Source organism: Giraffa tippelskirchi, chromosome 14 (genome assembly GCF_054371585.1).
Source record: "Giraffa tippelskirchi isolate mGirTip1 chromosome 14, T2T-mGirTip1v1.2.pri, whole genome shotgun sequence".
Taxonomy (NCBI): Eukaryota; Metazoa; Chordata; class Mammalia; order Artiodactyla; family Giraffidae; genus Giraffa; species Giraffa tippelskirchi.
This window is the reverse complement of record NC_137288.1, coordinates 21,112,714-21,127,740: the sequence shown is the minus strand read 5'-3', so window position 1 is coordinate 21,127,740 and position 15,027 is coordinate 21,112,714. Positions and strand designations below refer to the sequence as shown.

Sequence of the window (15,027 nt, the reverse complement as noted above, 5' to 3'; positions counted from 1 at the left end):
CTGAAACTTTGTGACCTTAGATCACATCTCTCCATTAACCGCAATCCCCAGCTCCTAGAAGCTAATATTCTGCCCTCTGCTTTTATGAATTCAAACTCTTTGAGATTCCACATCTAATTGAGATCATGAAATATTTGTCTTTCTGTGCCTAACTTACTTCTCTTAGCATAATGCCTTCCGGATTCACCCATGTTGTCATAAACAGCAGGATTTCCCTTTTGTAAGGCTGCACAATATTCCAATGTATATAAACATATACACTCCATCTTCTTTATTCATCCTCAACTGTCTGTGGACACTTCAGTTGTTTTCATATCTTCTTCTTGTTATTAAGTCGCTAAGCCATGTCTGACTCTTTGTGCCCCCGTGGACTGCAGCACGCCAGGCTTCCCTATCCTTCACCATCTCCCAGAGTTTGCTCAAATTCATGTCCTTTGAGACGGTAGTGCTATCTAACCATCTCATCCTCTGCCGCTCCATTCTTCTTTTGCCTTCAATCTTTCCCAGCATCAGGGTCTTGGCTACTGTGAATAATGTTATAGTGAACTTGGGAACACAGATAACTCTTTGCGTTTCCTTTGGTTACTTGAGCAGAAATGGCATTGCTGGATCATAAGACAGTTCTTATTTTTTAATTTTTTGAGAATGGCTGTCCATTTTACAGTCCCACCCACAGTCACAGCTGTTCCCTTTTGTCCCCATTCTCACCCACCATTGCCTCCCAGTAAGGCAAGAGGAGTGTATAAAGCACTCCCTTTGTTTCCACACCACCTTACCTAGGTCTCACCTTGTTCTTTCCATTCTGCTGACCAGAATCCCACCCTTTGTTCAGACTCAGTTTCCTCTCACAGGGAAATGATATTAGCAGCTATCCTTTGAGCTCTTGAAGTTATCATTCCTACTGGGGTAATATTTCTTTCTAGGCCATTTCAGTTATCTTTTTTTTAAATTGTAAATCTGTAGTAGTAGTTTCAATTCAGTTTCATAGAATTTAACCTTGTGTTTTTAAACTGTTTCCCCTTGTGTAATATGGTATATTAGAAAGCAGTGGCTAATAGCAAACCCATTATTTAAATGGCTCTCAAAAACAAGTATTTATTTCTTAGAGGCTGCAAGTCAGCTGTGGCTCTGTTCAGCTCTCCTGCGCTTACACAGCTTGGCTCCAAGTGTTTTCTTTTTGTGGATCATTGACTGAAGGGTATGTCCTGTGTTTAGGATTATTGTATTGTCAAGTCCCAGATCAAAAGGCAGTGTAATGTCCTTTTCCTACAGGATGATCAGACAAGTCTCAAGATAAAGTGGAGGGGATGATACATAATTGTACAACAAGGAGGGGCAAGTAATTGGTAGCAATAATCCAGTCAGTGGTCTGGAGCAAATCAGAAATTCTACCCAGAGAGTGAAGCTAAGTTTATGTACTGTGATGGTTACTTTATGTGTCAACTTATTGGGGGATGTTCTTATAAAAACTATCTCTGGGTGTGTCTATTAGGTATCTAACACAAACACAAAACTTCAACTGATGATGCTTATTGATACTAAATAGCATTACAACTGGAGATGTGGGGACAATGTAGAACACTACATAAGTTATTTAAAACAGGATATGTTTTCAATAAGGAAATGTTAATGACATTGCTAATTCTTTTTAGAGACACAGATACTATTATACTCAGGTGAAAGTCAAGTTATACTTTTCATCTTTGAACTTATTACACAAGTCTGGAAATATAAAGAGACTAGAACTTGGATGAAAAGAAAGAGAAAGAAGAAAACTTGCAGAAAACCAATTTGGTAATATTTTAATATCTGCTTCTAGAAAGCACAGGTAAACTAGGAAGGATGCTGGAGTGAAAGTCATTTTCATTCTTAGATCTGAAGTTCAAGGAGCAGTCTGACTATACAAAAATGAAAACACTGGGCAGAAAATTCTTCCTTGAGAATTCTGTTGACTATAGTTTACTGCATTCATGTTTATAAATATTTATCCACATCTTTAATCCCTGCAGTTTCTGAAATTCTTGACTACTTTCTGTCATGGAAATTCACAGCTCATCCTTTACTTCTGTGTCTATGTACCTTTTGAGCTTTAAATAAAACAAGAGAGTTGGCAGTTTTAGGCTACACAGGCATAATCATGATGGAAGAGTAAGTGGGACGATGCTGCTTATTTCTCTCTGTTATTGTTCATAACTTTTTCTTAGGGCAAAAGTCCCAATCAGTCACAATACTTTCTAATATTTGATCATTACTGGGACAAACAGGCCATGCCAGTTAAGCTCCCTGGTTTCATAAGCCAAAGTCATGTGCCAAGAACAAAATGACAGTGTATCTTTAACACTGTTAGCTTTATTAAACCTTTAGTATTTAGAGTGTTTTTTTCCACTATACTTAACATTTTAAATGATATTTACAAGCACATTTATTGAATTGTTTCCCCTGAAGAGTCTTATAAATATGCTTCAAATTTTCGCACCATTTATTTAACTAATATGTATGCAGTGTCCATCAAGGCCCAGTTGCTTTGGTGGCCAGTGAAGTTAAAACAGGGAAGAAAAATTACATTTCCTAACATTTTAGAGTTTATGAGCTTACAGCAAATGTAGAGGTGTAGAGACTAATTAAAGTATAATGTTGACTATGCTCTCATTTGTAGAATATATTTTATGTCTGTGGAAATTGCTTACTGCTGCATGAGTCTCGATTATCTGAAAGTATTAAATTTTGTGAGGGTAACAGTGCATGAGGAGGAAAAGAGTCCTGTTGCTACTTGTGTACACTTTTGTACATTTGAAATACATTCGAATGTATTACCGACCCGATTAGAATAAACTGCTTAATAATACAAACTAGTACAAAAAGATGAACTTGAAGCTGCCATGACAGCAAAAGTATGGGCTCCTCTTGAAAGACAATCAGTCAGAGAGGCTTCTCAGAGGAAACGCCATCCGTGGGTAAGGTGAAATTTTAGAACATGCTTAGGAGATACGAAAGAAAGACAAACTGATGAGTAAATTGTAGGAGACTAGGGAAGAAGCCCAGAAAGGATAGTGTTTCCCATGGAGAAGACATTTTCAGGATGGGGTACAGACGGAAGAGCGGAGAAAGCAAGAGTGAAATCTATGCAGTGTGCAATTATATGTGGACACAATATATATCATTGTATATGGACCTACAAATAAACTACACACCAATAACCCTCGTGAACATAGATGCAGAAATCCTTAACAGAATATTAGTAAATAGAATTAAACAATATGTAAATGCAAAAAGACACCAAGGCTTAATTAGGGCTGACAGTAAGAATGCAAAGCTGGCTCAATATCTGACAGTAAATCAATGTAGGGCACCCTTTTCACAGACTGAAGAAGAAAAATCACATGACCATATCAGTTGAAGAAAAGACATTTGAAAATGCAACACATTCAAGATGAAAAATCTCAGAAAACAGGATGGAGGAGTACTTCCACCACTGGATAAGTAGTGCTTACCCCAAAATTTTGCAGTTAACATTACAGTTCACGGTGAAGGACAATGCTTTCCTCCTAAGAACAAGAACAACAATGTGAGATGAACTTCTCCTTATGGGTTTCCCTGGTGGTTCAGTTGGTAAAGAATCCGCCTCCAATGCAGGAGACCCTAGTTCAGTCTCTGGGTTGAGAAAATACCCTGGAGAAGGAAATGGCAACCCACTCCGGTATTCTTGCCTGAAGAATTCCATGGATGGAGGAGCCTGGCAGGCTACAGCCCATGTTGCAAGAATTGGACATGGCTTAGCAATTAAGCCACCAGCAGCTCTTATTAAGTACCTGTAAATGGTATTGCATTTTAATGTTCTCTGTTTCTATACCTAGTAATGAAAGTAATTGTTTTTCTTCATCTACCTCAATAAATATTGTAGTTGTTAAATTTACAAATATCTCCTAAATCTTAACCCTCTCAGGCACTAGAAATCCCAAGGTGAGGAAAATAGAATGCATCTTTGTCCGTGTTGGGATTTATAGTCTAAAGGGAGGGTCTGCTCTACTTTTTTTAGCAAATATAACTATACTCTTTAGCAAGTGATGAGAGACGGGAAAGTTACAGCAGGGTGATATGATTGGTTTTCTAGGATCAAGGAATGTTGCCTTGATAAATTAGTCATTGAGCTGTGATCTAAAGGATATATAAGAATTCATTGGGATGTGTGTGTGTGTTTCATATGAAAACATTTTTTGTTCATCAATATATCAGAGTTTCTCCATATTGGCACTATTAACATTTTGCACTGAATACTTTTACTGTTGTGGTGGGGATTGTCCTGTAAAATATCGACTGTTTATTAGTATCCTTGGCTGCCACCCATTAGGTACAAGTAACTCTGCCCCCAGTTGTGACAACCAAAAATGTTTGCAGTGATCGATAAATGTCCTCAAGGGGGCAAAATTGCCCTTGGTTAACAACCACTGATTTAAGATTACACACTAGTTATAAGATTGTGTGTGTTTATAGATAGATTAGACATAGAGATATATGGCAAAGAAAACTTTAACAACAATTTCTTAGGAGTCTCTCAGAGCTCAGTTGGTAAAGAATCCACCTGCAATGCAGGAGACCCCGGTTCAATTCCTGGGATGGGAAAATCTGCTGGAGAAGGGATAGGCTACCCATTCCAGTCTTCTTTGGCTTCCCTTGTGATTCAGCTGGTAAAGAATCCACCTGCAATGCGGGAGACCTGGGTTGGATCTCTGGGGTGGGAAGATCCCCTGGAGAAGGGAAAAGCTACCCACTCCAGTATTCCGGCCTGCAGAATTCCATGGACTGTATAGTCCATGGGGTCACAAAGAGTCAGACATGACTGAGAGACTTTCACTTCCACTTTCTTTGGAGTCCTGTATTCAGTTTTATTCTGCATTGTCATTTTCCATATTAATACATACTCTAACAGTTATGACTGGAAACATGATTTTGATTAGAAACACATGATCATAAATTTCCCCCCCTTTGCTTTCCAGGACATCACCTTCCAGGGTAAATATACAAGTGGAGATGCTGACAAAACCCAACAGCTAAATGATAAACAGGCTGTGCTACAGGTTCAGGAGCTTTCCTGTCACCAGAGAGGGAGTGAGAGGAGAGACAGCTGTAGGTCTGCCCTGCTCCATAGGATGCAGCTTCTAAAACTCTGGTGAGAAAACACACCCAAGGTGCCTCTTCCTGCTGCGTGGTCTTGAATGAAAGACACCCATTTACATCGTCATTTTCAGCAGCGATTTCCAGATTTAAAGCGCCGTGGTCAGTAACATTCTATTTAAATCAGTCCTGGCTTATGCACTCCTCAGCTGATTCTGACAGAACTTGTGGGTTGGGAAGAGTCCGCTTCACTTCCTCCTCCCTCTGAGGGAGAATCTGACCATCAGTGTACTAGGGGAGCCAGCTCTGTGTTAAACTGAACATTTCTCAACATTTCAGGATTATTTTATAGTAAGTTATTTCTGCCTCTTTGCTGATATATCTTCTAATTTAATTAACTAGAATTTCCTCTCAAAGTCGTGAGAGGGGCTTCCCTGCTGGCTCAAATGGTAAAGAACCTGCCTGCGATGCAGGAGAACTGGCTTCCATCCCTGGGTTGGGAAGATCCCCTGGGGAAGGATATGGCAATCCACTCCAGTATTCTTGCCTGGAGACTCCCATGGACAGAGGAGCCTGGCGGGCTACAGTCCAGGGGGTCAGAGTCACACACGACTGAGCGACTAACACTTTCGCTTTCAATGTCAGGAGTGTGTCCCTCGCTCATCTTCAACCACGGTACATTTCTCATCAGGTCAAGTTATTGCTACTTGGAGGATTCCCCTGCTACTGCTGTAAACACTACTATTTTCTCAGGGAGTCTAAAGATGATTCACAGAAAGTATGATACAGAGTTGATTTATAGATAAATATGCATACTCTATGTTCCTCATGCATGCGTGCTAAGTCACTTCAGCGTTCCTCATCTTAAATTTTGAGAGAACTAAAGCTACATCATTTATGGTTGTGTATAAATTTGAGATAAAAGTAGTTATTTACTTATATTATTTTTTTTGACAAAAGGCTTAAATTTGTTACAAGAAAATAGGACAATGTCAATTATAAAATTGTGAAATTCAACTTTCCAGGGTCTTTGTTGTTGTTCAGTCGCGTCTGACTCTTTGCCACCCCATGGACTGTGAGCATGCCAGGCTTCCCTGTCCTTCGCCATCTCTCAGAGTTTTCTCCAATTCATGTCCATTGGTAATGTCATCCAACCATCTCATCCTCTGCCTTCCCCTTTTCCTCCTTCCCTCAATCTTCCCCAGCATCAGGGTCTTTTCCAAAGAGTTGGCTCTTCGCATCAGGTGGCCAAAGCATTGGAGCTTCAGCATCAGTCCTTCCAGTGAATATTCAGGGTTGATTTCCTTTTGGATTGACTGTTTTATGTTTTTGAGGATAAGCATGTGTATTAATAAACATGCCCCTTTTCAGACTTTCTTTAACAATATACACATGCTTATACAAACAGATTTTACAAAAATAGATGCATAACATTTTATGCAAATTGCTTTTTAAAAAAAATTTCCACACTGTAACATGGTCGACTTTCCATACTGGGCATAGAAACTGAACCACATTCTTTTTAGTAGTTTTATAAGTAGTCCATGGTATGATTTTTTTCCTGCTGTTAACACATGGGGGAAAATCAACAAACACATGAGCAGTTATGAACAATTCTGAATATTCTTTACTCTGCCTGCATTTCTAAAACCCTCTGAAGTCAAGGCTGATTGTAGATTGTTTACCAAAAGGTTCTTTCTTGATGGATAGCACCCCAGTGACACTGAAGAAAGATGCTTCAGCCGAAGGGATTGCTGTCTTCTTTAACTCACAGTTGATGAATGGACTTGAAACCCTGCAAGTCCCTCTGAGAATGGGATAACCTCCAGGATGATAGCTGTTATTCTTTGCTTTGGCGACTTGTTCCTTTTATTAAAAAATTTCAAAAATATCCAGCTCTTCACACATTACTTTAGAGAATATATTTGATTCAAATAATATTTAGATAAATATATAATGTCCTTTTTAATTCTTATCAATGAACATTATATAATTTACATAAGTGAAAATCAAGAATAGGAATTCATGATGGCCTATGTAATAATCTTTTTCTCTTCTTTAAAGTCCATAGTATCTTGTTTATATTTTATGATAGACTACCAGAATCAATTGCATTTGTAATATAACCAAAGTCCATGTACTGTATCTAATTTCTACCTACCCACCCCCCCATATTTTAAGAGGAGTAATCATATTCTTTTGACTGCTGGGTGTTTTAATATTTTCCCATTTATGCAGATTTATACCTAATTGCTGTTTGTGCTGAAACTTGTCACCTTTCATTTCCTTGCATTCTTTTCAAATTCAACTCTTAGTGATGGAAAATGTTATGAAAAAACATATGTATTCCTTGGGTCTAAAGGCCTTGCTAAACTACAATCCTATGAGTAACAATTTATGACTATCACATACCTAATTGTTATGACAGTTTCTGTGACAGCTCATAAATAAAGCAAAAGCAACAACCAAATAAACACACAACTTTAAACCCCTGACATCCATTGTAAGAGAGAACTAAAGAATTCTGTTGAAGGAGAGGAAGGTGAGACAGCTTCACAGAGGTATCAAGGAAAAATGATAACATCCAAGCACCAAGTTTCACTTAACTTTTTGGTCAAGTTCTATTCCTGTCTGTGTCAACTTAAGCTAGTTCTTTGCTCCCACAAGAAAAGGGGAGATTTGTACCAGAAAAAAGGAAAGCTGCTACCAAGAACTTGGAGACATCCTAATAGTTACATGACCATATTCTTGGAGGCAAAAAAATAGTGAATTATCTTTTTCTTTTTTATTGGCTTATAGTTGATTTATAATATTTGTTAGTTTCAGGTGTACAGCAAAGTGATTCAGTTATATATATTCTTCTATATAAATATATATATATATATATTCTTTTTCAGTTTCCTTCCCATTGATTCTTACAAGATATTGAAAATAGTTTCTATTCTATTTAATGGAATTCCATTTTTTTCATCTATTTTATGCATGGTATTGTGTATCTATTAATCTCATACTTGCGATTCATCCTTCCCTCCCCTTTCCCCTTTGGTTACCATAATTTTATTTTCTGTGTCTGTGCATCTGTTTTTGTTGTGTGAATAAGTCCAGTTGTACCATTTTTAGCTTCCACATGTAAGTAATGTTCGCTTTTCTCCATATGAATTATTCAGTACATCCATCCACGTTGTTGCAAAAACAACATGTATTGTGTTTTTATGGTCAGCAACATTCCACTGTGTGTGTGTCTACTATATCTTTACCCATTCCTCTGTGGATGGACACGTAGGTTGCGTCCACGTCTTGCTATTGTGAACAGTGCTGCTGTGAACACTGGGGTGCCTGTGTCTTTTCAAGTTAGAGTTCTCATCTTTTCTGAATACATGCCCAGGAGTGGGACTGCTGGATCACGTGGTAGTTCTGCTTTTAATTTTTTAAGGAGCCTCCATATTGTTCTCCATAGTGGCTGCACCAATTCAGAAAAAGAAATTACACTTGTGAGGTTTCTGTGAATATTTTGACAGTGTGGACAGATCTTAGATGGTGGCAATATCTGAAAATTTAACAGCAGAGGGATGGAAATAAAATAATAACAAGAATCATGCAATAGTAGTAGTAATTTTTTTTTCTTTTTTTTTTTTTTAGTAGTAGTAATTTTAAAAAAATAGGGAATGAGGAGAAAGAGCTACACATAGAACATTCTGGGGGCCCATCTTGCATTTGATATTGTGTGGTTGACAACACAGTTGGCTGGTTCTATTCCATTGCTTTGGGGAATGTCAAGGAGTTGAAATTATTTGTGGGCAAAGAACAGGCTTCCCAGGTGGTGCTAGTGGTAAAGAACCTCCTACCAATGCAGGAGACATAAGATAGGTAAGATTCCCTGGATAAGGAAATGGCAACCCACCCCAGTATTCTTGCTGGAAGAATCCCCCGGACATGGGAGCCTGGCGGCCTACAGTCCAAGGATCGCAGGGTCCGACTCAAGTGAACCTCTGAGCGCAGAGAATGAGGTGGCTCTCGAAGCGGCCTGTCGGGGGCCTCAGCGACCACCTTGGACCTGACTAGTACCTCAGTGGGTCCTTTCATCCTCTCACAGGCATCCTCAGTCTGGAGAAAGTGAAAACTGTGATGACAGGAAGGGTTTGGAATGACTGAGGGGAAGGGATAATTAAAACTGGAAAAGCAGAATTTGTCTGAAAACCTGGGATGAGGAATGAGAGTTTTCTATCGTCTTTTGGCAGATGAGAGGCTAGAAAGAGTGTGAAGACTTTGTGTTTGGTGAGAATGGAACAGTTTTCAATGACAGATATGTTAGATTCTACTGAATGTACTTACGGGGACTAAGATCAACAGTAGCAATTCTCAGTTTTCAGTCATGTTAAAAGGGGCTTTTTAAAATTTTTATTATTTTGTGACGATATAACTGATATATAGCACTGTGTGAGTGTAAGTCACACACGTTTTCATACATTCATATGTTGCCACAGAATCACTCGCACAGCCTTAGCTAACAGCCCCATCGTGTCCCTCAATTTCATTCCTTTTGTGTGTGCTCAGTCGTTCAGTCGGATCCAACTGTTTCTGACCCCATGGGTAGCCCACCAGGCTCCTCTGTCCATGGGGATTCTCCAGGCAAAAATACTGGAGTGACATGCCAGTTCCTTCTCCAGAGGATCTTCCTGACCCGGGGATTGGACCCGCATCTCCTGCATTGGCAGGCAGATTCTTTACCTCCGAGCCACCAGGGAAGCCCTCCTTTTGTGTAGTGAGAACAGTTAAGATCCATTTCTTAGTCCGTTAGAAGTAGATAATATGGTATTAACTGTAGTCACAGGACTGTGCGTGAGATCTCTTCTAACTCCAAGATTGCACCCGTTGACCTTTTTAAAATGTTAGATCTAACTCCTGTAGTCAACCACCTGGCCTGAGGCTTCAATAAGGTTATTTTCTTAAAAAGTAACACCGGTGTGGTAAAAATGCTTACACTGAGATCTCTCCCTGTGCAGCCTGTGTGCTCGACTCTGTGAGCAAGGCTGGGAAGTTGGCAGGTTTAATTATAGGAAGGAAGGGAATTTTAGTCTCTCTGAAAGTTCAGATTGTTGCAATGAATTAAAACTCAGGCAAAGGAGTGCATTTTCAGAGGAAATTTGTTTAGATTGCTTATGGAGATAAGGAATCCACGATGCTCACAGTATTGCCTTTCAACTGGTGCTGGAGAGGAGAGAGAGAGTGTGTGTGTGTGTGTGTGAGTCGCTCAGTCATGTCCAACTCTTTGCAACCCCAAGGACTGTAGCCCGCCAGGTCCTCTGCCCATGGGATTCTCCAGGCAAGATTACTGGAATGGCTTGCCAGTTCCTTCTCCAGGGATCTTCTCAACCCAGGGATCAAACTCTGGCCTCCCACACTGCAGGTAGATTCTTTACTGTCTGAGACACCAGTGAAGTTCTAAAAAGGCCCTAATCAGGAAATAGTTGAAAATAAAATTCTTAGGGTTCATGCTGGGGAAAGAAAACTCCTTTGGAAGTTTCCTGGCTGTTAAAGATCTGGAAAGGTTCATTACAAAATGGAGAGGAAGCTGACGGGGGGAAGGAGGCAAGTCTAGAGTCAGTGACCCTGAAGACGTACAATAAACTGTGATGAGAAGACAGAAGCATATCATGATGGCAATCCCTGATGCCTTCCGTGGGAGTGGTGAGTCTTGTCGTGCAGCTTCAGTGAAGGCAATAGGAAGGATGGGTTCAGAAAACTCCTTCTAAGCAATACCCAGGTGACCGAAGGGAAACAAATGGAAACTGAGGAGGAGGAAGGGAAAAATGAGAAAAAATAAAGGAGAGTAGGAACCCCAGGCTTTCATCCCATATGCGAGCTTATTCTGTCTGGAGTATTTGTGGTTTGGTTCATGTGGTTTGCAGATTTGTTTATTTGTCGTTTGTGGAGCAGCTGGGGTTTCCAGGAAAAGTCTCAGTAGAACTGCAGGCCACAGGCTGAGAAATCCCGGAAAGATTAAGCTCCCTCGGCTGTTCCAAGTAACACAATGCAAGCAAGTCGAGGAGGGAGAAGGGGGAAGGGGATTGGAGTCTTATCTACTTGTCTCTGAATTAGCAGGTCCTATTTCTCATGGATTTATTAATGAAACCTGTGTGTCAGTTCAGTTCAGTTGCTCAGTCATGTCCAACTCTTTGCAACCTCATGGACTGCAGCACGCCGACCTCGATGTCCATCACCAACTCCCAGAGTTTACTCAAACTCATGTCCATTGAGTCTATGATGCCATCCAGCCATCTCATCCTCTGTCGTCCCCTTCTCCTCCCACCTTCAATCTTTCCCAGTATCAGGGTCTTTTCAAATGAGTCAGTTCTTTGCATCAGGTGGCCAAAGCTTCAGCATCAGCTTCAGCATCAGTCCTTCCAATGAATATTCAGGACTGATTTCCTTTAGGGTAGACTGGTTGGCTCTCCTTGCAGTCCAAGGGACTCTCTAGAGTATTCTCCAACACCACAGTTCAAAAGCATCAGTTCATCGAGACTCAGCTTTTTTTATAGTCCAACTCTGACATCCATACGTGACTACTGAAAAAACCATAGCCTTGAGTAGACGGATCTTTGTTGGCAAAGTAACGTCTCTGCTTTTTAATACACTGTCTAGGTATGTCATAGCTTTTCTTCCAAGGAGCAAGCGTCTTTTAATTTCATGGCTGCAGTCACCATCTGCAGTGATTTTGGAGCCCAAGAAAATAGTCTGTCCTGTGTGTATTACCTTTCTATTGCTGCTATAACAAATGACTACACACTTGATAGCTTATGAAAATATAGATTTATTATCTTACAATTCCACAGATCTGAAGTCCCACATGAGTTTTTAAGGGCTGAAGTGCACGATGTTGCCAGAGCTGCTTCCTTTATGAAATGTCTCTGGGAAAATTTGTTTCCTTGCTTTTTCCAGCTTCTAGAGTCCTCTGACTTCCTTCACCCGTAGCTCCCTCTTTCATTCAAAGCCAGCAAGGCGACACCTCCCTGACCATTTACAGCAGCGCCTCCCTCTGACCCCCTCATCAGGAGCAGCTCCTGTGTGCTCCATTGTGTCCAACTCTTTGCAACCCCATGGACTGTAGCCCACTAGGGATTTCCCAGGCAACTGGAGCAGGTTGCCCTTTTCTCCTCCAGGGGATCTTTCTGACCCAGGGATTGAACCTGCCTCTCTTATGTCTCCCGCGTTGGTGGGTGGATTCTTTACCACTGGGAAACCTGCAGTTTTTTTCAATGTGATGAAATTGGGCCCAAGTGGATAATTCAGGCTATCTCCCCATCTCAGCATCCTTCACCTTAATCACATCTGCAGTGCCTCTTTTATACAGGTGTACCTTGTTTCATTGTATTTCGCTTCATTGTGCTTTGCAGATACTTTTTTTTTAAACAAATTAAAAGTTGTGACCACCCCTCAGTGAGCAAGTCCAGAGGTACCATTTTTCCCACCGCGTTTGCTCTCTTAGTGTCTCTGTGACACATTTCACTACTTCTCACAATGTTTCAAACTTTCATTGTTGTTACACTTGTAATGTTGATCTGTGACCTTTTATGTTACTACTACTCCTCTCTGAAGGTTCAGATGCTGGTTAGCATTTCTTAGCAATGAAGTATTTTTTAATTAAGGCATGTAAGTTTTAGACTTAAGTTTATTGCACACATAGCAGACTATAGTGTAAACATAACTTTTACTTTCAGTGAGAAACCAAAAAGTTTACATTTTACATTATTAAGTAAAACATTTTAAAATAATTTTTACTTTATTATTAAATGTATTAATTACTTCATTGCGGTGGTCTGGAATTGCAACCTGCAATGTATCTGAGGAATGCCTATAATACAATTTATTTACTGTTTCCTGAGAATAGGATGGACCATTTGGGGGTGAGAGGGATGGGTTTTATTCTGCCTACCACACTTTGTAAAAATAACTTTTTCTCATCATTTGTTAAAGAATAAGGAGTAAATGGCATTATTACATATTACTCTGTGAACAATGTCTTGATGTATGAAAGACTTTACACGTTTTAAAGCATTAAAGTTTCATAATAAACATGAAGGCACTCTGGCCAATAATAGGATCAAGAGCAATTGGCCTCTGTAGCTGCAAAAATGTGTTCTTAGGTGAAGAAATTTCTTCTCTGAGCTTATCGGGTACGCAATTCAGAAAAGGAAGTCAGCAGTCATTTGCATTTCCATAAATTTCATAACATGTATTGATCCCTCTTGCATGGAGTACATTTCCAGGTGAGCAGCCACTATAGTCACTGTGCTTTCTCACCACCCTTTCCAGACAATTAAGCTTCAGAGTAGAATTTAAAGTCAACATCATCTCCTTTATTCTGCCCTTATTCTCGGATCAGGAGGTTTAATGTATAGATGTATTATTTGCCTGATAGTGTAGCGTCTGTTTATCCTATTTTCAGATAAAATGATTTAAGAACTAAGACTCTTGGAGAGTTCAGTGGCACAAGAGGCTTCTTTACAGCTCTCGGTGACTATAGCATCAGGATTTCAGGGTGGAGAGTGATTTCTTAGAAATTTTACCCAGAATCTGTTTGACCTCTATTTTAACAACAGCAGCTACATATCTGTGACTCTTGACTGCTCTAGCAAAGCTCATGATTTGAGGTATAAAATTTGAAGTGGTACCAAGGACCTGAGATGGAAAAATTGAAGTAAAGTTGAGGTTATATTTCTCCATTCAAATTGATGCAACTTTTGTGCAGTGTAGGTGTGCTTATGCTTTTGACAAAAGTAATTAATCAAATTGAATCAACAAAAACACTTTTCTTTTGCATTAACAATTAAAAGATGCCAATTTTGGCAAACATCACCAAATCTGTAGCCTCCATAACAACTTTTGTTCCTTTATTGGCATAACAGTTCTATAAAACAGGAACCATAAATGCATATTACTAAATGAAAGGAGCCAATCTGATATGGCTACATGATGTATGATTCCATATTTAAGACATTTAGGAAAAGGCAAAGCTGTGGAGATATTAAAATGATCAGTGACTTTCCATGAAGGCTTCCCTAGTGGCTCAGATGGTAAAGAATCTGCCTGCCAATGCAAGAACCAGAGGAGACCTGGGTTTGATCCCTGAATCGGGAAGATCCCCTGGAGAAGGGAATGGCAACCCACTCCAGTATCCTGGCCTGAAGAATCCTATGGACAGAGGAGACTGGCTACAGTCCATGGGGTTGCAAAGAGTCAGGCACAATTGAGTGACTAACACTTTGACTTTTCAAGGGCTGGGAGTAGGGGAGGGAGAATGAATATGGGGGAACACAGAGGATTTTGGGGGCAGAGAAAATAATCTGATACTATGCTGCTGCTAAGTCGCTTCAGTCGTGTCCGACTCTGTGTGACCCCATAGACGGCAGCCCACCAGGCTCTCCCATCCCTGGGATTCTCCAGGCTAGAACACTGGAGTGGGTTGCCATTTCCTTCTCCAATGCATGAAAGTGAAAAGTGAAAGTGAAGTCACTCAGTCATGTCCGACTCTTTGCGACTCCATGGACTGCAGCCTACCAGGCTCTTCTGTCCATGGGATTTTCCAGGCAAGAGTACTGGAGTGGGGTGCCATTGCCTTCTGATACTATAATGATGAGTATATGGCATTATGAGTGAGAGAGTGAAATCACTCAGTCATATCTGACTCTTTTCAACGCTGTGGACGGTAGCCCGCCAGGCTCTTCAATCCATGGGAGTTTCCAGGCAAGAGTGCTGGTTCAGTTCAGTTCAGTCAGTCGGTCGTGTCCGACTCTTTGACAGCCCATGAACTACAGCATGCCAGGCCTCCCTGTCCATCACCAACCCCCGGAGTCCACCCAAACCCATGTCCATTGAGTTGGTGATGCCATCCAACCATCTCATCCTCTGTTATTC

General features: G+C 40.4%; 2 long non-coding RNA genes across 2 annotated transcripts in view; one reads left to right on the top strand and one right to left on the bottom strand.

Annotated features, from left to right (window-relative positions):
* Nucleotides 1–15,027, top strand: part of LOC145534653 (uncharacterized) — a 442,985-nt gene that overhangs the window by 348,108 nt on the left and 79,850 nt on the right. The window contains exon 4 of the long non-coding RNA XR_014074847.1: nt 4,995–5,167. This is a non-coding gene — a long non-coding RNA (uncharacterized LOC145534653). The remainder of the gene's footprint in view (nt 1–4,994; nt 5,168–15,027) is intronic.
* The window catches only part of LOC145534650 (uncharacterized), an 85,198-nt gene continuing 71,944 nt past the window's right edge, over nt 1,774–15,027 (bottom strand). The window contains exon 4 of the long non-coding RNA XR_014074844.1: nt 1,774–3,545. This is a non-coding gene — a long non-coding RNA (uncharacterized LOC145534650). The remainder of the gene's footprint in view (nt 3,546–15,027) is intronic.